At 41.6% G+C, this 18,423-nt stretch overlaps 2 non-coding genes across 2 annotated transcripts; both read left to right on the forward strand.

Moving 5' to 3' along the window:
• Positions 1–3,341: 3,341 nt before the first annotated feature.
• Positions 3,342–3,414, forward strand: trnak-cuu (transfer RNA lysine (anticodon CUU)). Its single transcript has one exon. It is a non-coding gene; the product is annotated as a tRNA-Lys (tRNA).
• Positions 3,415–4,337: 923 nt separating this feature from the next.
• Positions 4,338–4,410, forward strand: trnak-cuu (transfer RNA lysine (anticodon CUU)). Its single transcript has one exon. It is a non-coding gene; the product is annotated as a tRNA-Lys (tRNA).
• The last annotated feature ends 14,013 nt before the right edge of the window (positions 4,411–18,423 follow it).

The following is an 18,423-nucleotide window of genomic DNA, read 5'->3' on the forward strand; positions in this document are numbered from 1 at the left end:
TAAAACAACCTCCTGGCCAATCAACAGGCTTCAGGTTCGAATGACCTATTAGCCAAATGTGTTTATTCAGTGTTTAGTCACTATTACCCTCAGTATGATCCCTGCACTAAAGGGCTAATGGCTGAAAAATTTCTCCCCCCCCAAGCCCGACTTCACCGTAAAATAATTGATCGCATGTGAGAGCAACTGGCACGCGTTTCCTCTTGTTTTCCTAAAGAGGTGATATCATGCGGTCAGGCTGCTTGTTCGTCACCAAGATACAGCGTGATTGCTTCCGGTGCTGAAGAAAGAAAAGAAAGGAAAGGAAAGCAGAGATGTATGAGAGGGCAATGTGGTTCTCAGTGAGGCGCTGCGGCATTAAATCACACATCGAATAATTTGGTGTTATCGCTCTAAAAACTGGCCCCCGGAACGAAGCCAAAGAAAGAGCATGATTTGTTTTACAACCTGTGTTTCAAATGCTCGGCCATTACAGCGGCAGGAAATTATACTTTATCAAAAACTATACAATGCAGCCTAATTATTTTTTTTTACCTCTTCTGGAGATAAACATTCAGCTGCATGGATTTATTTTTGTTGTTTTTCTTTGGCTGAAACATAGAATTAAATAAAGGGTTAGGTGAGGTTTTCTTTTTAATCTCACTGCTTTTGGTTGGGCTGTAATTTGAGAGATGTTTGTCTTCCTGCAGCCAGTCAGATTACATGGTCAGTTAGAATGAATATTTTTTCAGCGTTTTCAGTTGTTATGTCTTTAAAATGTGGTCTGACTTTTTTATTTGACATATACTTTGATATTTTATCATTAGTTAGTTCGTGTAAACCCACATAAGCAGTTTACTTAGAGTACTACAAGAAGGAGGGTGTGTGTGTGTGTGTGTGTGTGTGTGTGTGTGTGTGTCCAGTAGATTTCTCTCTCTTTTTGATGCTTTGTGAGTATTTGTGATTATTTGCTGTGTCCATCCCATGTAACACTACCCTTAACAACTGTGCCCATGCTGCAATGGTGTGTGTGGGTGTGTGCATGAAAGTGTGTGTGTGTGTGTGTGTGTGTGTGTGTGTGTGTGTGTGTGTCCTATATGTTACATTTACCTAAACTGCTGCTCTCTCCTTTTCCTGCTTCATTTTGACAAATTTGCGTTTCCAGGAAGCCTCTGAGGTCAGCGCAGCATCTGTTGCTACTTAGGTCCAAGATGCAGTCATGAGCACTTGCACACACACACACACACACACACACGCACACGTGCATGGTGCAGGAGCTGCTTTGTATAAGTTACTGAAGAACTGAGACCCAATCAGACATGAAGGCGTATTTAAAGTTCCCAAAGTGACTTTAAAGAGGAGTCCAGGTCTAGACCCCCAGGTTTAACAGGGAGGGTTAAGAGGGTGTATGTGAAGGAAATGGATCATTATTTTAAGGGGTCTAAATTAGAGTTATAAAATATTTTTAGCATTATACACAGTGGAGCAGTTAAATGCAATAAAAGAATGCAATTTCTTTTTTTTTTTAACAAATTCAGACTTTCAACTCATGTCTCTTTTTTGAGAGTAAATTAGCTCTGACTCCATGCTGTCTTATCTTCTTCTTAGCATGTGTGCATGTCCGTTTCTTCTTTATATATCAGATCACTGACCTGCAGACGGCTGTTCATTTTCTCAGAGCTCCGGCCAAAGCCAGCAGCACACCTGGATAGTTATGCCGGTCTAGCCAAAGCCATCCTCTGCATCAGCCCTTCACTCTGAAGTGTTTTACCCTGTCAGTTTTCATTCCCTTTCATTCACATCTCTTCGCCCAAAACCACATTCATGACCAAACATGGCCTGATCCCATCAAAGTGATGCTTCAGAATACCTCAGCGAAACCCTCAGATACTTCGGTGATACCACAGCAATGGAAGCCGAGAAGAAGAAGCCCATTTTGCTCTCACGGTTTCTGGAACAGAATTGAGGAGACACTGAGCATAGAGAGATGAGAGAAGCCAGACATCTAGAAAAGATCTGTAAGGAAAAAGGATTCTGTTCTTGGTTTGGTCTGAAGCCACAGGAACTGGGCTTCACAGCCAAGTCCCTGAGCAGAACCGACGTAACCTCAGCGGGCTAAATAGAACCCAGAACCGCAGATCGCAGACCTCTGTCTTGGTATGCAGAGAGGTCTGGATTCCAGTTAAACCTCATGTTTGTTTTTTCACGTTTATGCCATGAAGAGAAGCAAAGATGAAAACATACATGCTTAAATTGAGTGATTTCACTCGGTAATTCAACACAAAACAGAATGCAATGCACCATTTATCACCTGTGGACGAACAGAAACATCCTCATCACAATCGTGAGTCACCCTGTCGGTCTGGGTGACACGTCTGTAGTTTATTCTGAGTCCATCCCACATGCACCATACTGCAGCTTTAAATACACACCAGCCCACCACCTCCACAGCTGAAAATAGTTCCCCACAAATGCACTATTTACCACTGTTGGGTGACGTTTACTGCAGATGCTTTATCTGACACATGCCAGTATTTGATGTATTATGTCTTTTATTTTGAAAGTGCAAAACAAAAAAGAAGAAAAGGAAAAAGAGTCAAAATGACCCAGTGCTTTGGGAATGACTGGTGACCCAGTGGTTTTATACCCAAGGGCACTGGTTTATTTTGACCCAGTACTGGGTTCCATGTGTGACCCAAATTGGGTTAAAATTCACCCAGTACTTGGGAATTCTATGGAAAATAGTTGTGTCAATAGGCAAACATGATGCATAAACCATAATATCAAATATCAATGTACTGATCCCTAGCTGCGTTACTTAAATCTCTGCACAATTTAAATCATGACTATGTCATTGTGTTGTTTACTACATAATGTATGATTATAATGCAGTGCATAAAACTGATCTATTATTAGCCCGGCTAGCTCAGCTGATAGAGCACTTTTTTAACATTGCAATACACTTGTGTATTGTTTCTATGACAACAATATTTTAATGTTAAAGTTAGCCAGGTAGCTAACATAACGCTACATTAACAGAGGGTTGACTGCACAGTTAACAACCTTAAAAAGTGTGTGGTGATGAAAGCACAACACTCATCTGCAACATTCAGTGTCCAACTAATCTGCTAACACAGATGGGCTTTTCTGTCTTCGTTGTGATAGTTTCCTACTGGCTTATTATACAACTCGGGATAGACAGTAGTTAAAGGGGCAGCAGTGACGACACCAGCACCTTTCCAAAAAGCCATGAGGACAGAGGCCCTAAGATGCCAGTCCCAAGGGCGACACCTTCCTGAGAAAAGTGACTTCTGGTATGCAAATACAGCCCAGAAATTTGATCAATTTTTCTGGCAGCAGTAGCCTGGCTAGCTCAGTCGGTAGAGCATGAGACTCTTAATCTCAGGGTCGTGGGTTCGAGCCCCACGTTGGGCGAAGGTGTTTTAAACTAAGGCTTGACCACACATGCATGTGTTACAGTAAAGAGGTGCAAGCAATCTGCCATAAAAAAATACTGGTGCAGTTTGTTTGTGGTGAGAACGTGTTCCGACCTCGATTGGAACCAACTGTCGTCACATTACACATTGTTTGGGTTAAACATGAGCATGTTACAGTCCTACAGTCCTTATTAATGTGCACCTCCTCCTGTACTGCCTTAATATGCACATTCAGCACATCCAATGCATCAAAACATTGTTTTCTAGTTGGAGCCGCGCCTCGTTTTCAAACTGTATGGTTTGACTAAAATGAACAATGACAGCAATATAGTCCACGATGAGCAGCGCTGAAATCAACCTGCGTAGTTGTCCCTCCATTGTGACATTAGAAAGTATCGCATATATCTTGCAAGTGTACTCTTCTTCAACATTTTGTTTACTTCCTGGATTTGTCCAGCATGGAAATTTTGACCAATCAAGAGCAGCTTTCTCACACAAGGCATTTTATCTGGTCTGCTTGCAAAATTTGGTCTGCTTGTAAATGCTGCTGTGAAAACACAAACCAATTCTAGGCACATATGCAACTTTGTAAGAAAATTAGTCCCTGATTCGGACCAAAACAAGCAAACTCTAGGTCTGAAAGCACCCTCAGAAAGACAGTAGCTAAAGGGGCAGCAGTGACGACACCAGCACCTTTCTTAAAAGTCTATATTTTCAACTAGAAGTGTTTGATCGTCTGCATAAAAAAAGCCAGTGCTCTGATAAAAGACGCTGAGCACACCACGTTTTCTCTAGGTGGCCGAAAAACGATGTTGGCACCTGTGGACACAGGCCCTAATGTGCCACACTTAAGGGTTGACACCTTTCTGAGGAAAGGGGCTTCTGGTATGCAAAAAAATATACAATTTTCAAGGAAGTGGAGCCCGGCTAGCTCAGTCGGTAGAGCATGAGACTCTTAATCTCAGGGTCGTGGGTTCGAGCCCCACGTTGGGCGACGCAGCTTTGGACTAAGACCTACCCAGGCATGAATGTGTAAGAGTGTACCCTGTACTGAGGACTCTAAAGAGAGCTGTAAAGTCACCACATCACTCTTCCACTCATGTGTAACTGTAATGTACTGCAATGCTGCTTTGAAAGCTCACCTTAATAGCACTCAGAACTCATCACGCTTAATCACGGACTTTCTATGTCAACAAGTGCAAGGTACCCTGGGTCCGTCTGTTGTGGATGTTCTGGGATGCCATGTCAGCCTGTCACATGCACTGTGTGTTTTCAAAATACACATCCGTTTTCACAGGAAATGTACTGTTTGCATAGAGTCTCTTTCAAAATATTCCTACGATGTCAGTACAACACCGCAAATTGACCTTTTTTCCTTTAAAAACAAACACATGGTTACATTTAGCGAACACAAATTCGGTGGGGTTTAGGAAAAACAACAGGGTTTGGCTTTGACTTGGAAAGTCAGTAGTTGTTGGACCCATCCAGCAGCATTTTTGCTCCCTTAACTTCCGTTGTTGTCTGGTCACTGCCCAAGCGTCGCTATTCAATGACTTCAAAATGAGACCAGGTTGACTTCTTCCTGATTGAAAGGGTTTCCATTTTTCTGGGCTATGTCTGCAGTTTTCATAGCTGGCACGATAGCAAATAGATGCATTCCCTCAAATTTCAAGCTTACACTTTGACATGAACTTTGTTTTTCTCATTTATGAAAAAAAGGCCAAACAGCATCTTTCTACCAGCCATTTTAGTTGCCTTTGTTTGCACTGCTACACTGAGCTGTGCTTGTTGCTGAGCTCCACAGAGAGGAGATGTTAAGATGTTAAGATGCTGCCCCGCAGGGTGATGGACTCTCCGTGGCCCGCCGTGTTAACAGGACAGACCTGTTAGAGGAGCGAGGACCACCCCAACGCAGCTTCCCTCAATAAAACTCAACCAGATGTGTAATGAAGGCCGGTGTATGTGTGAGGACGGTGTGTGTATGTGTGAGTGTAATCATTCTCACCTGTGTTGCCGTGTGTGCTGATACAACCCCCTGTGTGGAGGTTAATGGATGCAGCGACACCCTGTTGGGTTTGACCAAGTTTCTGCCCGTCTCCCTTTTTCCCCTCTCTCCCCTCTTTCCTCTCTTCTTCCCAGTCACAATCCTGCAGATCTTACATCACCTCACCCTCCTCTTTTCTTTTTGTCCCATCCAACATTTTCTTTTTCTATTTGCGGTGTTTTAGGTTCTCTTCCCCCTCAGGGCTTACATGCGGAATTAATTTTCATATTCCCTTTCCGTAATTCCCTTTCTCCCAAAATCCTCCTCCTTAACTGACAGCCATCCTCCCCCCCTTCACCTCCTGTACCTCCACCTCCTCCTCCCCTTCATCCCCTCATCCCTACCTTACAGCTGTTGTTTTGGATTAGTCAAATAGCTCCTGTCAGATCCAGTGATCCCTCTCCTTTGCCACCCACAGAGCTGCGCTGCACACTCCACTCACTCACACTTTCTGTCTCCCCCTCAGCCTCTCTCTCGCGCACGTGCACACAAACTCTATTGACGTCTCTGACAGGTGCGTGTCAAGGTGTCTCTGTGGGCAGGGCCACGAGGTTGTCGTGGTTTAGAGGGCTCTGTGGGCTTTCCCTCTTTTCAGGTCCAGGTAGGCGCAACGGTGCTGGTGTATCCTCACACCTCTCAGCAGACAAAAAAAAAAGAGGTTGTTGTTCTAAATCGGACAAGGAGCGTCATAAATTCCCAGAGTTTTACGTCCCTGGAATTCACCTTACCTTTCAACTGCTCCTCTCTCCTTCTTCTTCTTCTTCTTCTTCTTTTTCTTCTTGTGTCTCGAGGAGTCTTTATTATTTTTTGTGGAATTTTGACAGCTGCAGGTCTGGTCATCCATGCTGGGCGAGACAGACTGACACTGAAAAGAGTTTTGACATGATGATGGCAAGAGTAATAGTGTTATTTCAGTCATTTGGAGGAAGGGAGTTACCGTGTGTGTGTGTGTGTGTGTGTGTGTGTGTGTGTGTGTGTATGTGTGCCTGTGTGCGATAGAAAGAGAGAGTCCAGTTGCAATAGCACAGCAAAGATATGCATCGAAGCAGAATTGGGAGAGGTGCTACATAGTAATTTGACAGAGACATGTCGAATCAGTGATGTTGTTTCAGTGATTACAGAAATCTTTTAGTTTTGAGTTTCAGTGATACAGTATAGGGGCGCGGTGCAAAGACAACAAAGAGTAGCTGTTACTGTTATAAATGAGTGGCAGAGACCTGTCTCCTTACAACCATGTAACATCTAAATCAAGGGTCTCTAATGTTTTTCATGCCGAGGAGCCCTTGGCTGAAAGAGCAACGCATTCTTAATCTGACCTTGTCATATAGCGACGTTAGGACATGGACCTTCCACTTCCAGATACGATGTGTAAGGTACCCTGGGTGTGTTGGTTGGTGACATTCTCTGACACTGTTTTCAAGTTTGTATCAAACATGCAATGGCAGTCCAGCTTGGGTCATTTCTCAATCACAGGCTGCCATCTTGGGTATTATATGGACATACACAGTTTATAAGACTACTAAACTGTTTTTATTTCCTCTGGCTTCACATCAACTTTTCTTGGTGTTAAAACATGCTTCTCTCACATGTGTACATGAGGCACATCTTTACACTTATACATTGTGCTTAAATCACAAAGATAAACGCTGACCAGGTGGTCCGGTCCTTAAAGGGGACTTGATATGCTAATTTTTAGGCTCATACTTGGATTTTATCCTTGTATTTTAAATTTTAAGGTTTCAGTTGGTCAAAGACACGATAGAGCAGGAGAGCTCTCGCTTCACAGCACACCAATGAACGTCAGTCACACAGAAATGGTGAAACACACTGGCATGCAGATAAACAGCTGAACAGGTGCGTGGCAGAAAAGACACAAACAAGCATGCACACTAACGGTAGTGACATATGTTTTTTAACATCTATGAGTTGTGATTAAATCTCCAGGGCACAGCTGACATTTGTGTCTTTGAGATTTCATGATATTTACAATATAAAAGCTGTTTATTTTTTTGGAGTATGGAGTAGAACTTTAAATAGGACCTATTATGTTCATTTTCCAGTTCATACCTGTGTTTTGGGTTTCTGATAAAAGAGCATGTAACACTCAGAACTTGACACGGTGTCCCAGAACGTCAACAACCAGTGCACCCAGGGTACCTTGCATGTTGTATCTGGATGTGGAAAATCCATGACCAAACCTCAATATGTGACGAGGTCAGAGTGAGAATCTGTTGGTTTACGTGTTTTATTAATGGTCTAAAAACACCTTATTTTCCTCACACTGTGCTGGAACATCCATATTCACCCTCTAACTTAAATGCTCCTTTTTAGTGCCTGTTTCTTTAAGTTCCCCTCCCCAAAAAAGCCCAGTCTGCTCTGATTGGTCAGTATTTCCAGGTGTTTCATACCCTGGAGACTCTGCACCATCACTGCAGATGGAGGAAATGAGTGGAACCAGCATCAGTATATCAGCATTTACTACCGTGAAAAAACAGTGATGAAAGCTTCTTAATACAACCAGACATGTCCCAGTAGTAACAACATCAGCAACAAATATTGCATGATTTCCTGATGTTAGCATGTAGCTACATGTAGCAGTGTAGGCTACATGTAGCATGTAGCTTCATGTAGCAGTGTAGGCTACGTAATGAGAACACTTGCAGTAGCCTAGCGTGCCTGGTGCAGATGATCACATAAAGAATTCTGTCACCAGCTGATCACCAGCTTGTCTCTCAGGTAGAAAAACATACATTTACAATTTACATTCACCCCATTAGCTGAAACTTTGGCCACTTTTAATATGAACATCCAACATTGTAACATCATATATGTGACAGAACCCCTTCCCACCCCAGACCCTGTACTGAGATCTGAGGGTGAGATCAGATTCTTGTTTTCCCAAAAAGCTTTAAAGCCCTTCAACAAAAATCTAATATTCTTTTAATTAGACTACTGTCTGCTTTGTTTCTGCCTTCACATATCAATCATGGTAGCCGTCAGCTCTTTACGAACATATAAATAATGAATCAATCACACCCTCAAACTTACACACACATAGATTGATGTGGTGGCTTTAATCAGTTAAATAGCTCCGTGCCAATTAAAAGTATTTCTATCCAGTTAGCAGACGCTATTATAAAGCGATCAGAGTCTCAAACGCTTGATGAGTGTAAGTGTGTGTTTGTGTGTTTGTGTGAGAGAGGCTTTACTGAGCTATGTAAACTATAGATTGATATTTGAGGTTTTCTTTTCAAATAAATTTATATTAGACCCCATTGTTCAGGTTTATTCCCACGATACCTAATTTTGCTCAACACAAAAGGCCCTCTTATGTTTATATACATCACCTCCTGAAGTCACCTCATGTCCAAACTGCTTTACTCACAGCTGGTGAAACCCCCTGTCAGAAAATATATGATTTTTTTTTTTGGAAACAGCATCTTCCCTTTCCTCTTTTAACTCTTCCTCCTTCGCCCCCTCTCGGCCTCGTCTCTTCATCCTGGTGTTTTCTCTCCATCAGCCCCCTCTTGCCCTGCATTCTCCCTCAGCTTAGGACAAGATCTGACCTCCTCCTCCGCTCGCAGGCTTCCTCCTGGAAACAATGGCAGGGCAAAGGAGCTGTGTGTGCAGAGAGGTGTGTGTGAGCCAGTTTATGTGCAAATGTACTGTATATGTGTAATGTGTTGTTGCGTCTTTGTGTGCAGGTTTTGTGCATAGTAATGCGTTCTGTGTAGAGATTATATGTTATGTGGATTTATGATGCAGGAAACAGCTACTATGTCACTGTAAAACAATAGGAGATTCACAGCGCTACTGCAAATACACACACATGCACACACTCTTTTGGCACTTCTCCTGAGACCCCTTCACTTCTACCACAAGGAACTCCCTTCCTGCTGCAGTGCTGGCACACACACACACACACACACACACACACTGAGTGACACATCCCCTGGGCTCACAAGATGTCAGGACAAAGCTTCAACAGTTGTGCATCCTCTTTTCAAAAGTAAGGGTTAAAAAAAAAAGAAGTAAAGCACAAGGGAAACAGGACAGGATACAGGAAATAAAAGTGAGAATACTTGCACGTCCACGTACGAGCTGTCAGATTTATTTACGACATTATGGCTGTGAGGAGAGAAAGAGAAAAGTGTCATGCATGCGTCGCCCTCATATATCAGCTAACTGTCCCTTCCTGCTTTGATAACCTGTGCCACATGCAGCCATACGCTCGTACAAGACTGGAAATCACTGCATTATTGTTGCACAGAAAATGATAGATTCCCAGTGTTAGCCTATAGCCTGCCCACTATGTGTAATCTTCATGAGACAATAGCCTTGAGTGCCAGTGTTCACTTATAGAGGTATAATAAGCTTTCTCTCATGTAACCCTTCCCCCCCTCTGTTTTGACAGAGGCGCTGAAGGCCCACTTGAGACGGGCAAAGATGTCGGAGCCACCAGTCCTCTCCCCCCCCGAGTGAATGCACACGGTCAACCCGAGATAAAGGTGATATAAAATACATGAGATTATGCTTGTTTCATTGAGCTTTTTGCCCATTTCTCTCTCACAATGCAGTAACAGTCAATCACCTGCATAAAACTGCCTAAATATAGGGTTTAAGACTTGTTACACCACTACCCGCAGGCTTGTAATTGAAACTTTTCCATTCTGTTTTTTTTCAAATGCTTTGGCTGCCGAGGGGAGATTGGCAGCTCTGAGTGGCCAGCAGATGAAGCGGCTGGCGCGCTAATGAATAGAACGCTGATTGCAGGATCCCCAAGATGCAAATTACCGTGCCTGCCACCCCTGACGACCGGCAATTACCGGGCCGCCGCGGCGGACGCCTCGTGCATATTCATCGCACCCGCTGGGCATATTGATCAACAACTTACTTCAAGCAAGAAGCACTGAAATGTATCATGTCGCTCAGTCAGTGCTAAAAAAAAAGTACTCTTTATTTTCCTGTTGTCAAAGTTGACACAGTAGCATGTAGCAGGACAAGGCCTTTAACTATGGAAGGAGTATTTAATTTAATCAGGCTCAGGTGTAATTGCTAATATGTCACATTCAAAAAGAAATGACAAAACATGTCATTCATCTGGAAATAATCTTGGTTCAAATATTAATTCCTGCTTGTACTTAACTCATTAACTGCACTAAAAGTTCACTGCCCCCAGTAATGGCACACGGCTTTACGTTTTGTCTTCATCTTGACAAATGTTTCACTTTTTAAATATCGTGTTTATCAGGCTTTTCTTAATTCAGTTATAGTGGTCAAAATCAGAATGAGTTTTTAATTTCCACATTCATGTCACACCACTTATGCTCAGTAGGGATTAGTTCAGTTTCATTTAGTTTTAGCATGAATTATGTATTTGCGTAGGTCAGAATTATGTCATTATACTAATGGCTGTTCATTAGGGACTGTGTTAAAATGACAAACCTTTCAACTGATCACAGTTTAACCCTCAGCACTGACAACTATAGTTCCTGTTTTAGCTAATTTCTTATGCATTTAACTCATATTTTGGAGAGCGCTCTTTTATGTGGAATCACTCCTGAAAGCACACACACACACACACACACATACACACACTTAGTGCAGACTTCAGAACATGGAATATGAATATGAAAGGGCTTCTTTCAACAACAACGGAAAAACAAGAGCGCTGCCAGCGGTTAATGGGACCAAATGAAGGAAAGCTGAGCAACATCGGATTTTGAGCTCTCTGCCTCAAAACAAACATCCAATGATCACATTAGCGATGGATCACAGAGCTGTGTCATTATTGTCTTGTGTGTCCGCTCTCGTCTGGTTTAGAGTCTCAGTCACTTTCATATTTGGAAAAAAGATTTAGGATGACAAAAGTTTCCCTTCTGGAGAGTCGGAAATTATCTTTATTTTTTGGTCCCGGCATCATTTTTGTGTTTACTGAGCAGGAAATATTGGTCCAACAGGTAATTAATGCCCACAGTGTATGTGTGATATTTAGCTAACCTTACACTGAGGAACCCACTTAGACACAACCCAACATTCATTAGCCACTGAAAACTTAGTGCCAGATTTCTCAATAACACTAAAGATGAATGACTACATAACTGATGCTCAAAGTCAAAGCTTGGGCACAGAAACATATAATGTTATCTTTTTTCAAGTCCTGTTCCTACCCACTTCCAACCCGTGAGAAAAACAAGGACAACAACATAAAATACAGAAATCTCTCATCAACAAACAAACACACACAAAAAAACCCCTCTTCCATCTTTGGCAGAAATTTTATGTTCATGTTAGACTCCATCAGTCATAAGAAGCTGAATAAGGAAACAGGTTTTTAGGGCCTCCAAATTTTGATTTTGTAGCATGGTCCCTCTACAACAGGGCCACAAATCTAGCTGAGAATGCAGGACCTGTGTGATTGTACTGAGGCCCTTTGGGTGGAGGGGCCCATAGAGAGAGCAGGCCTTTGCAAGTGATTCAGATTGTCACCTTGAAGATACACCTGTGTTCAAAGACAAATGATTAAAAACAAACAAACAAACAAACAAAAATATTATGAATGGTGCCATTTGCTATGCCCTCAAAAAGGCAACCCATCTGCATGTAGGACCCTGCGTTAACAAATATGCAGTATATCTTGAAATATTGTCTTGCTAAATTACGGCTGGTGTGAAATAACTTTGCATTATTATGGAGAAATTTATATTTGGCGTTTTATTTAGGAGAGTCATGAAATGTCTTCTGTTCTGTATAGTCTTTGAACGTCTCATGTCGTTTCCTCTGTTAATTTGGGTAATCCAGGTGTCAATCTGTTAATTACCCAATCAGTGCCGGAATCTGAGAGGGGGCGGGGCTAAAAGAAAGAAGATGGAGGCTCAGTGATTAGCAAAGAGAAACCGGAAGCAAAACGGAGATACGCTAAGAGCTATTTGCAACCAATTTAAACTGTTTAATGTTAATGCCGTTAATGAACATAAACACCGGAGGGTTTATCTGTGTGTTGTGTGAGATGTGTTTGGAGCTGTTTCAGTTAGTAATTCTACTAAACTCCAGTGACGCCATTGTCTGCCGTGAGCTAATGCTAGTTAGCTTCCATCGCTAGCTGGGAAGAGAAGAAGACTGAGTGTGAGTGGGAGACATATTTACATTAGGCCAAGTTTTGGAGTGAGTATGGACATTACATGTGAATTGTTAATGATATGGACATTTATGGTCAAAGATTGGGAATTTATTAGTGTTGTAAATTTCTGGATAGTTTGCCTTGTTGCCTTCATGGACTTCAGGACTTCATGCCGCCTCCAGGATGGTTTCTCCACCTCACCTCACACCTTACTGCTGGACAGAGGATTTTGAGAAAACCGCTACAAACGGTGTCTGAGTTCTCAAAGATCAGTGAGTACTGAGAAAATACTTCTCTTGAGGATTTAAATAAGCTCCGACATGCATGCCACCGACATGGTACAAAACTGAGTTTACAAAACCCTGTATTTTTTTTTTTATTTAATTAGTTTTAATTGTCACATGAAAGTTAAAGGGTGGCCTCTTGTTTTGTTTTGTGCTAATAAGTATTATGTTGTTGCATTATGTATTTGTGATTTAATGTTATTCCATGGCTGATAAGTGTGTGTCATGTGGTTAATGTAAGGGCTATGTGTGTTAACGGTATAGCTATGAGAATAAGCGAACTAGGCCTCTCTGCAACCTAGTCAGAGTCATATGTTGTAGTTTAAATTAGACACATCCCAAAAATTTATATTTTATTAGACTCCCATCAATTCACCCCCCATGCATAGGGTGTTATCAGGTGTAAAGAGGTATGCTATGACATTCAATAACAAATTGAGTGGGAGGTCTACATGCATTTTCCATGACCAACGGCCTTCACCTGCAAAATGGCACTCAAATTAACACGTACTGAGCAGAAAGTGACTCAAAATGACAACAAAAAGATGCAAAGGATCTGCAGAGAGACACAAAATTGTATTTAGGTCATTGTGTTCTGCCTTTCCACACGGAGCACTCACCTGTCACTCAAACATAATTGGTCAACACTACCCAGTGATGGCAGTGTTGGCAGCCGAAATTGAGGCAGCTGATTCGGCCCGATTCTGGGGCATCATTCATGCCAAGTCTTAGCCGACAGGCAATCGGATGCGACCCGACTAATTTCATCTGGCATGCCGAGTTTGGGCCAATGCTGGACCAGGTCAGTTTGGCTACCTGAGTAGTTGGACCGCAAACAAAAAACCATAACATTTCCAATACCAACATTTTGTCCTGTTGCCTACAGATTCAGCATACATGTAGATATCTGTTTCAAGAGATTAAGGGGGGCTTGACCGGAGCCTCAGCAGTTTAAACCCTCGCACTGGGAAGTTTGTGAGAAACAACTACTGAGGTGCCACTGAGCAAAACAAAACAGTTACAGCGATTCAACTGTCAGCAGGACTGTAGTTGCACCATTGAGCAGCTCCCAAAGGTTCTGCCCTCCCTCCTCCTGCTGCTACTATCCCAGGCTGTGAACGGGATAAAAGTGTGCTCTTAGTGAAGTTTTCCTGTTAAATAAGGGTTAACACACACACACACACACACACACACACACACACACACACCTATTTCCCTTTCAACTTTTCATACACTCACCAGCTTTGCATATAGATCCATATCTTAAATATTACCAACCCTCCTGATAATAATCTCCACACATACTGAGCAGTCTGACGTGTTTCCGTCACACAAAGCAACCTGCAGTCAAACAGGAGGGGGAGGAAAACCCAAATGGAAGAACGAAGAAAAAAAAAGTACAGTTAAAGCAAAGGAAAAGAGAGAGCGAGTGCAGGTGCTGACCTCCAGAGCTGCTCACATATGGTGCTATCGGTGTGTAATTTCTCCACTGCAGATTCTTATCTTCTTATCAGAGGACGGCTGGTGTACTGACGTCCGCCCATCAAACGGGGACTCGGGGGCCCAAATTGCATCAATCAGGGTCTGGAGTGGAGCGGTGCTTTGAGTTCCTTAAATTGGTGGAATAACGAATCCACTTCCAATTGTTACCTTAGATTTCAACTTTTGATGGGGAACTGTGAGAAACGAAGCAGAGGCGGAAGAAAATCTGTAGGAAAAACAACCTGCAGTCGAGTCCACGGCTTGTTTGCATGTGCAACTTGTTGCTGCCTCTAATGATTTACAGTAATGTTTTCTCAATAACATACCTCAATGTTGTTGAATTAGATGTGATCACACTAATTGTTTGGAAATGTAAAGGATTGTAAACAACAGACTGCTCGCCTCACAACTTCAACAAATGTCCAACCTCCCTCTTCCCTAGCATGCATCATTAAAAGACTCAAACCAATCTGAATGGGTCACATGACAAAGCCGTTGTGGTCTCCTCGGTCTGTCGATTGCCAAGCTTTTTTATATTACGTAATAATTCTATGATCTGCAGTGACCCAATTCTTAATAAAATTTATACATACATCTTTTATAGTGGAGTAGAACGAAGCTGCAGTATCCACAGAGGCTAATTTGGCTCACAGACAGCAGTCAGTTGATAATAAATACAGAAGAAACACACAGGTTAATAACAACATCATCACTTGGGCCTTTTTCACCGCAGACATTTTGACTAATAGCTCATGAATCTTACTTTCTGGACGCACATTGTTCACAGGACAGCGATGCTACAGTGTGCTTCTCCTGTCTCACATCACTTGGGTCAGCTCCCAAAATCTGTGATCTAACACTGCGCTCAAACTTGAATTACTGCTGGCTTTCTGTCAGAGTAGCCGGCCTTTTTGTCTTGCTCTTTTAAACACCACTCTTTTTCCAGATTAGGGCTCTGCAGGTTTACTTTAACAATTTTCACCTGTTTTCAAGCATCATTTTTGGGACTCAACACGTTCCTGATCAGGATGCTGCAGAGGATAAATGATAAATGCACAATGACAAGTTGTGGACTGATTCTTTGTTGGCTGTTTGTCTGTCATCTTCTCTATGAGTCTGTGTTTGTTTGTCCGTCTGTCAGCCAGCCAACACGAACGCTGCCAGCAGCAGCATTTGTAAAAGGAAGCAATCACTTCAGGGGCAAAATGACTATTGAGAGGCGTCAGTCATGTCCGTGGCCAAAGAGGCAAGGATGTTGCACAGCATGACACTGAAGTCATTTGTTTCTCCCTGCAGCCCTTTTCAGGACTTCACCTGATCTAAATAACAAAAAAATCTGTTTGTATTTTTGCTCTGGCTTTCACTGTATTTGTGCTTTGTTATGACTTTGTTGCCGTGTCCCTCTGCGTCACGTTTTGTCGTCAACTTAAAGTCCAATTTTACCCTCTGAATTGACTGCTTATTTAAAAATCACAAGTGGATTCTGTGTTTGTGTCCCAAACTGTCATGCTGATTTCAGAGTGAATCTCCCATTTTTCATCATCCAAATAAACCATAAAATGTTCCTGTCTGTGCGGTTTAAAATCTTGTGATATTATGAAAGTGATGACCTGACCTGGATGTCTTCAGTGTCACGGCGTTAGCACTCTCCTCTGCTGGTGTGTGTGTACTTTGCTGGTGTGGTCACATGATCGCTTCTGACAGGGGTCACGAGGGGTCAAGTGGGGTCATGAGTAGTATCCTGACATCCTGCCAGTCTAATCACCTGTTTATTTTTTTAACAACCAAACTTGGATCCGCAGCGGCCGAAGGAGGGAGAGCCAAAAGAAAGAGAGAGTAAGAAAGTGACAGTAGGAGGAAAGGTTGATTGAAGTTCAGCTCGATCATGATTGAGCTCATGTAGGCATGTGCATCTCATATTTGGTGCTAGTCTTAGTACGAAGTGTTGTTGAGTTTACGTGTCTCTTTATTTAACCCCTTAATATGCTTTATTTAAAAGTCTAGTGGAGAGCCAAATGTATTGAAAGATACCAGACTGTACCAGATTTCCAGAAATTAATTAATTAATAGTTCAAAATAGTAACATTCAAATAGTTCATTTTGATGAAATGGAGTCTTGAGTTTGACTATATCACTCAGCATAAACATAATTTAACTTTTAATAAGGAGCTGAAACAAGCAGATACATAATATACTCCATATTTTGCCAAACAGTGCAGATTAAGATTATTTTCCAGCCTTAAAGCTACTTAAAGTGGAAATTAGAAGACAATATTAAATATAAAGGGGATTTTAATAGTTTCTTTTTATTTTAATTGTCATTCAAATCCAGTTAAATTACATTTTCATTTTCCAAGCACCTAAAAATATGGAAAAATACATTCAGACAGTCTGTTGGGATGACTGGACTATAGCTAGCAGTACAGTACAGCTTGTTGCTGCCCTCTTTTGGGAAGTAAGGTGCCTGCTGTGTTCTGCATTTCACTTGTATTGACCAGCCTCCACCACAGAGGGGAGATAGATGATAGCTGTAACATTGGAGATCATTGATCGGTGAGGGATGTGTGGTTTGATGGGGAAAATGCACTGAGGGCACTGGCAACATTTTGAGCCAGTGAAAATCTGCAATAATGAAATACAAATGTGTGTTTTTAAACATTCTCTGTCCCTTCCAGTCCTTCACATAACCCACTTTAACTTTACTCTATTGACAAATTCCATCACTGTTTAGGACAATGTTACTCCTACATAAAATCATTATCATCTTTGAATTACATTTAGATGGATTCTTAAAACTGATTTTTATCAATTAACCTCTCAATGATGTATAGACATAATATGCTTGACATCAAATTATGCTCTATATGTTCTATATTGTTGATTTTATTCCTGTATCTTTGGTTGTATTGTTAGTTTGGAACACTAGTTTTGAGAAGTGCCATACAAATCAATCATTATTATTTATAATTAGATGCAAGAGATTCACGTCTTAATTCCTAAATATGCTGTATATAACTCTGGAGAAAGAAAGTTGATGGTTGAGTCTCATTCCCAGGTCGTCAAATACCAATGTTTTGTTAGGAAGTCAGACTGAACCAATAACCCAAAGCTCTGGTATTTGAGGACCTGGGACTGAGGTTCAACAATCAACTGTCTTTCTCCAGAGTTACATACAGCACCTTTTAATACAACAGCATCAGGTTACATTTTTTTTTATCTTTTAGGATGATGTGCTCTGGCAAACAATCTTTCGTTAGTGCATCACAACAGTGATGTTATTATTTTAATGAAATATGGTCATTGCATGATCACTATGGTGGTGCTGTGAAATACAAAATGATCAACTAAGAGTTGTTCTGAGAGAATTTTAAGCTTATTTTTTCACTTATGTTGCAGCTCATGATATGTAAGGACAAATTAAAGAAAAATAAAAGTCAGCTTGCTATAGCCATTTGCTTTTTGCTCAAATACAGCTCACAGAAGCTAAAAGCAGAATGTTTGAGGATGCAGATAGAGACATTTGCAACACTGAAAGACAGCGGGAATATTTTCAACTCACCTTTGAATATGATAATATGAGGGGAACACACGCTTCACCCACACACTTTTAATATCACACGTCCCTCTATGTCTATATAAGACTTTGCATGGACAAAGTTCATATGAGTCACAGGACTGAACTACAGTATCAGTAGTCTGTAGGGCTGTGTAAGCATGAGAGAGCGTGTGTGTGTGTGTGTGTGTGTGTGTGTGTGTGTGTGTGTAGTAAGTAAGAGAATATTTACTTCCATCCAGTAACTGGAAGTTAATATTGACTGTACTGTAGCAGCGTCTGTCAGTTACACACGTGTATGTGTGTGGAGTAAATAGATGACAATAGTCAGTCTCAACTTTTCCCCTGCAGCTAAAATACAGCTTCATCTTCAAAGTTATAAGTTTATTTACAATGACGGCAGCTTTATTTTGTGTCTGCATGTAAACTATTATGAGTTTACAAAATGTCTGTTCCAAAGTGCCTCTGCCGGCAGGTTTTCTTTCTCTGTGAGTGACTCGCTGAATATTTTATCTCCGACCGGT

Source organism: Epinephelus moara, chromosome 9 (assembly GCF_006386435.1).
Source record: "Epinephelus moara isolate mb chromosome 9, YSFRI_EMoa_1.0, whole genome shotgun sequence".
Lineage (NCBI taxonomy): Eukaryota > Metazoa > Chordata > Actinopteri > Perciformes > Serranidae > Epinephelus > Epinephelus moara.